This window comes from Phyllostomus hastatus, unplaced genomic scaffold (genome assembly GCF_019186645.2).
Source record: "Phyllostomus hastatus isolate PE091 unplaced genomic scaffold, TTU_PhHast_1.1 phas_contig_210, whole genome shotgun sequence".
NCBI classification, from domain to species: Eukaryota; Metazoa; Chordata; class Mammalia; order Chiroptera; family Phyllostomidae; genus Phyllostomus; species Phyllostomus hastatus.
The window spans coordinates 26,915,781-26,922,301 of NW_025333737.1; positions in this window are offsets into that span (position 1 = coordinate 26,915,781).

A 6,521-nucleotide genomic window follows, 5' to 3' on the forward strand; every position below is an offset into this window, starting at 1 on the left:
TTATGAGCTTTTGCAAGCACTGAGAGCTGCCACTTCCTACACACACGCAGCGTACTGTCTACATTAACACGACAACTATTTTACAACACTCTGGCCTGGAAGTTTAAAACGCAGATTCATTGTTCATTTGTTCATTGTTCTATTGTTCATTTTAGAAACTTTCTTAGAGAGCCATCAAGTCTTCAATAGGAAGCATCACAGGACAGTTCTGTACACTCTGAGAACCCTGGTTTCAAAATCAGTGCTTCGCTGTGTCCACCGATCCTAAACTATTATATCATGACCTTATCCAATCCTAATCAATTCCTGTCCTGCCACCCTCCCCAACGCTAAACTTTAAAGTCTCAATACCACAGCTTTGGCCTGCCACCTCTGAGCCACCACCACAGCTGTGCCAAGGTAGTGTTCTTCCTTACTGTGGTAAGAAGAAACTCAGTTTTGTCTTATCAACAGACTGTTTTGTTGATATTTGGGGGAGCTAAATTTGATAGCACAGAATAAAAAAGGTTAATCTGATTTATTTCCAATGGAAGTGTCAAGGGGAGGTTGCAAGTACAACCCTTTTAAAACTGGATGTTAAAGGAATGGGACTTGATATTCAGACCTAGAGAGAAGATTTCCTTCTTCTACCTCTGACTGCTAAGTTTGGAGTCAAAGACTGGGGGTGGGGTGAGGGGGGAGGAGTCACTCTGTGCTTAAAACAACGGATTGTCTCATTTGATCTTTGCAGGGGAAGCACTTTTATTATTTACTATTATTTATTTATTTTTAGAGCAAGGGGAGAGGACAGAGAAAGAGAGGGAGATAACTATCGATGTGAGAGAGAAACATTGATCTGGGGCCTCTTGCAAGCCCTCAACGGGGGACCTGGCCTGCAACCCAGGCATGTGCCCTGTGGGGAATTGAACTGGTGACGTTTCAGTTTGTGGGATGATGCCCAACCAACTGGCCAGGGCAGGAAAGCACTTCTATTATCTCCATTTGACAAATGAGAAAACTGAGGCTTAGAGATGTAAGGTTACTTGTTCAAGTTCACACAGTTAGTAAGTTCCATCAGGAAGCTTTGAGCCCTGTATTCAGACTCCAGTGACTGCATTTTAATTGCTGCACTCATTGTGCTTTTCATGAGAGTTCAACAATCCGTAAAAAAGACAAATGCATAAATGAGCGTAAAGTCTAGCGATACTGTCTTTAGAAGAAGAATTCACATAGTGCAAAGAGAGCACAGAACTAATTTTTCCTAGGGGCAAGGAGGAAGGTTTCATAAAAGAGGTATGAAAAGAAAAAAATATTCTGAAGCCTCTTAAAATAGAAAGAAAGCCCTGGCTGGTGTAGCTCAGTGGATTGAACGCGGGCTGCGAACCAAAATGCTGCAGGTTCGATTCCCAGTCAGGGTACATGCCTGGGTTGCAGGCCATGACCCCCAGCAACCGCACATTGATGTTTCTCTCTCTCTCTCTCTCTCTCTCTCTCTATCTATCTATCTCCCACCCTTCCCTCTATAAAAATAAATAAATAAAATCTAAAAAAAATAGAAAAAATCTTTATTCGGGACTATATAGTATGAACAGTACAATAGGGGAGGGAGATTGTGCTCAACTCAAGTACAGTAAGGGCAAGTTGGGACTTACAGCCATCAAGTCAAGTAAAGGGGTCAGTAGATGAACTATTATTAAGAGGGTAGGGTGGATTTTTGCTAAACTGACTTAATGAGATTTTTAAAAAGTTTTTATTTATTTATTTTTAGAGAGAGGGGAAGGGAGGGAGAAAGAAGGGGAGTGAAACATCAGTGTGTGGTTGCCTCTAGCACACCCCCTACTGGGGGCCTGGCCTGCAACCCAGGCATGTGCCCTGACTGGGAATTGAACCCGCAGCACTTTGGTTTGCCAGTCCACGCTCAATCTGCTGAGCCACACCAGCCAAGGCCTTGACTTAATACGATTCTTGCTGAAGGCAGGCTAGGGATCGATCGTATATCAAGGGCAGAGGATTCTCTCTAAACTAACATAAGACTTTTAGTAGGATTGGACTTGACAAGAACGGCAGAACACAGAAGCCCAGAGTTGAGGCCTAGACAAGAAAAGGGCTCAGAGGAACCTAACTAAAGTTTGGTCACTGTCAGAGGCGACATTTGATTTATTTGAATAACAAGCAACTAGCGTGGCAAGCAGAAAAAGGATGGGAGAGAAATCTGAGATGGAGGGAGGGGTGCTCGCCTACCGCAGGGCTCTCAGGTAGAAGTCTCTGCGGTGACGGACACGTGCAATGCCTGTGCTAGCTGATCCAGTAAGCACTAACACCTGTGGACATGTGGCTTTTGCAACTGGGCACTGGATGTTTATAGAATTTAAATTTCCATGGCCATATGTTATTGCTGTCCTGGCTAGTGCAGACCTATAGCATCTGGGTACCTGGGGCGTGGACTCGGGGAAGGAGATGCAGGAGGCAGCCTGGGAGAAGGGGCCCAAGCGGCAGCTGCTACTTTCACCTTTGCCCTGAGCCCCAGTGCTGCCCAGGGCTGCCCAGGGCTGCCCAGTCCTGTCCAGTCCTGCCCACTAGCAGTGACTGGCCTGTGGCCTCTCAGCTCCACTGAAAAAGAAAGTGAGAGAAATTTTCTCTCTGAAGCTGATTGTCTCTGTAACCACCCAGACTCCGCAGTTTTATTGCTTACAAAATTCAGATAGTTTCCATGTCCAGGTTGGACAAAGAGGAAGATTGGGCAATCAATGGGAAGGAGACTACTAATTAGCTTGAGACACCGTTGGGCTTTTACCTGTTTTCAGGTCATCTGTGGCTTTTATACACTTGAGGAGAGACAGGAGCCAGGTGTGCCTCGTGCTAATCACATTTCTGAAATGTGCTGGCAAGCAAAGTCACCGATGAAACACTCTAGGGAGTCTTGACATAAAAAAAAGATTTTATTTATTTATTTTTCAAGAGAGGGGAAGGGACAGGGAGAAACATCAACGTGCGAGAGAAACATTCATACAGCTGCCAATCTCATGCCCCCAATGGGGGGGCCTGGCCCACAGCCCAGGCAGGAGCCCCAACAGGGAATCAAACTGGCGACCTTTTGGTGTGTGGTACATACTTTTGGTTTTCGGTACGGAACCCAAACCACTGAGCCACACCAGCCAGGGCAGGAATTGTAATACATAAAGATGTTTTCAATGGTCCCTTTAAAAATTTGGGATAGATATCTTTGTTTTTAAAAATTACATTAAACAAACAAAATCTCCCAAATCTCACATCCCACCCATGTTTTAAAGACTGTTGCCTGAAGAGGAAAATTTGTCCGTTGAACACTCTTCCTTAAACTAGCTGACTCAAAACCAATTCCTTGGGAATTACTTTGCAACTGTGTAAACTATACCTAACTGCTAGACAACCAACCATTTTTCTCTGGTGTGATAGAGGTTTGATTGTTACCCTCTTTTCTTTGGGGAAGAAACCAATTTTGCCTCTACAATTCTTTTCAACACTCCTTTTCTCAGTCAGCTGCTTGTTTTGAAGTAGCTGAAGCTTCTATCTAATTCCCTCCTCATTGAATGAGTTAAGTCTTTAACACACGTTCATTGTTGTATCTGTCTGGGTCATGGATTTACCTTTTTAAAAAGATTCTCTTAATATTTATTTCATTTTTTAAAAAAGATTTTATTCATTTTATTTTTAGATAGTGGGGAAGGGATGGAGAAAGAGAGGGAGAGAAATAATGTGTGGTTGCCTCTCGTGTGCCCCCTCCTGGGGACCTTGCCCACAACCCAGGGATGTGCCCTGATTGGGAATTGAACCTGTGACCCTTTGGTTCACTGGCCAGTGCTCAGTCCACTGGACCATACCAGCCAGGGCAGGGTCCTTTCTATAGAACTTGTTTCCAAGAGCCTGATCCACACTCAGAAAAGGATGCCCTAACAACAACTCGAACAGCACCATTCAGGGACAGTTGTTTCCCCAGCCGCGAAGGGAAGATGCAAAAGGACAAGATGACAGCGGAAGCCGGGGAGCTCCATTGCTGGTGGCCCCGCAGCCCTGTCCCCGGGGGCTCTCTCAGACCCATCAGACACCGGTCAAAACGAAGAACGCAAAAGCGGCGCTGGGCAGTGACTTCTGTTTCTATCTCCCCGAGAACAGTACGAAGTGTGTGAAGGAAGAAGCATGCTCTACCAATCCACCGCAAGGCCTTCATGAAGCCACACTTTTTTCTGAGCCTCACTTTCCTCATCTGAAAATAAGAGAAATACCAGGGTGTCTCTAAGATCTCTTCTGATTTAACAAGACTCCTGATTCGTGATTATACACAGTTCTACAACGTTCCATCAGACATTGCTGACTTAAAAGCAAAATAGTAATTTTTTTAAAGATTTTATTTATTTATTTTTCGAGAGGGAAGGGAGGGAGAAAGAGAGAGAGAGAGAAACATCAATGTGGGGTTGCTGGGGGGCCATGGCCTGCAACCCAGGCACGTGCCCTGGCTGGGAATCGAACCTGCGACACTTTGGTTCGCAGCCCACACTCAATCCACTGAGCTACGCCAGCCAAGGCCAAAGTAGTAATTTTTTAAAATCTAACTAAGCATCTTTGCCTCACTTCCACTCCCTCCCCCACCCCTGGTACATACATTGTACCCAGACTTTCTTTTGACGGACTCAGGAAGGGCTCCTAGGAGGGACCTTGCTTCAGAGGAGCGGCGCTCTCACTCCCGCCCCCCACCATTAACTACTTGAAGAGTCTCAAGCTGAGAAACAGAGATTGTGTGTCAACTGTGGAGCAAACAACCTTCTGAGGATTTTGTTATCCCTTAGTATTTATTTAGTCAGGCGGGTGCCTAAGGAACAGAAGGGCCGTGAAAACAAGAGTTTCACACCTGGGTGTTTTGTTTTTTTCCCACACACTCTTGCCTCTGCGTTGAAGCTCAGAGGAGGGGACGCAGTGCACATTTTTCGATGACCAGAAGGACCCGCCAACACACTGCTTAACCCTTTCACACTCAGGTTCGGAAAGGCTCTGCAATTGCCAGGCGGAGTGCCAGGGAGAGCTTTCTGCTGCTGGTGTGCCTGGCACAAACCACCAACGCTCTCTGGTTTCCCCAGCTGTCCCTCTCCGGCCCTGGAGGGAACGCCTGATGGGGGCTCCAGCCTGCTTTGCTGTTCACCCCGTGTTTGCTCCTGTCGTCACCCCGAAGGCCAGGGGTGCTAGACTCTGGCCTATCAGCTCCCACTGCAGCCGGTCCTTTCATAAATAATCGGTTGTCAGGGATTTTAATGGAAACCGTAAATCTTTGCCGCTCCCTTCCGCATCCTCTCCCTCATTTCCATCACAATATCACTCCGGAGGGACCAGAGTCCACAAAGCCAGAGCTTGGCAGAGCAGATTGGTAGGACACTAGGGAAAGAGAAAGGTGGGGTGGGGGAGGGGAACAGAGGCGGGACAGTTGGTCTTAGGGAAGCAGCTGCTGGGTGGCCGGTTGATGATGGTCACCTGGGCCCCCGGGGACCTGGAGAGGGGGAAGGGCAAGAGAGCCTCAGGCCACCTGGAGGAAAAGGGAAGAGGAAAGCAGACAGGATGGGAGAGGCTTCTGGAAGGGCAGCAGACGGGGCCACTGATTCCATCTCCCACCCCCCAGGATGAACCTTGTAGCAGGTTTTCTGTGTCTTCTTGGTGCTAAAGGTCATGCCTTTGCCTCTAGCCTCCTGCCTGGGCAGATCAGCAAGTAAAGGGGCAGTGTTCTGTGTAGGGAGGAAAATTTTCCCTCTACCAACTTAGGTCCAAAAAAATGAAGTTTATTTATCTGCATATGAGAGCACTTAGTAACTCCCCAAGTAGCTAGGGATAAAGGTTTACACACCAGCTTAATAAGGGTGGTGGTGGTGCAGGGCTTCAAAATGCGGAAGGCTCCGATGAGACTTGTTTACACAGTGTTTTTGGAATGTCCATGTGTTGAGTCTGACTGGCAGTCTCTCCGGAGATGGGGGTTGTGGCAGTTGACTCTCAAATAAGGGAAGTTCAGATAAGGTTTCTTTCTGCGTCTACTGTAGCTCAAATGTTTTCACTTCCAAGTAAAAACCATCCTGGAGGATTTTTTTTTTAGTCCCTTCACCTGCAGTTTCACCGGTGTCCTTTCACAGCACAGCCTGATGCCCTGGGCACACTTGCGGGACACAGTATTCCCCATGAATGTGGTAGAAGTTTCCATCCTCTAGGAAATCTTCCTGGACCAACTCCATCATAGATGTGAATCTTGCCTTCTTCCATGAGTTCTTTAGACTGGAGGTGCTCTGAGAAAGGCCTGTTTCTCCTCCTTGGGTGTCTCCCCTCAACGGCCAGAAAAAAATTCTATCCTCAAAAGAAAGTAATCTTATGTCTACAGTAATCTGTAGTCTTATGTAAATCTTATTCCTTGGGAATAAATCCTTTTCACAGGAGCAGCTACATTTCACTGGCATTGAAACAAGCATCTGGAAAATTCTCAAGAAGGAAGAGGGGGTGGACATAGGCAACAAGAATCCTGGGCTTAGTTCTAA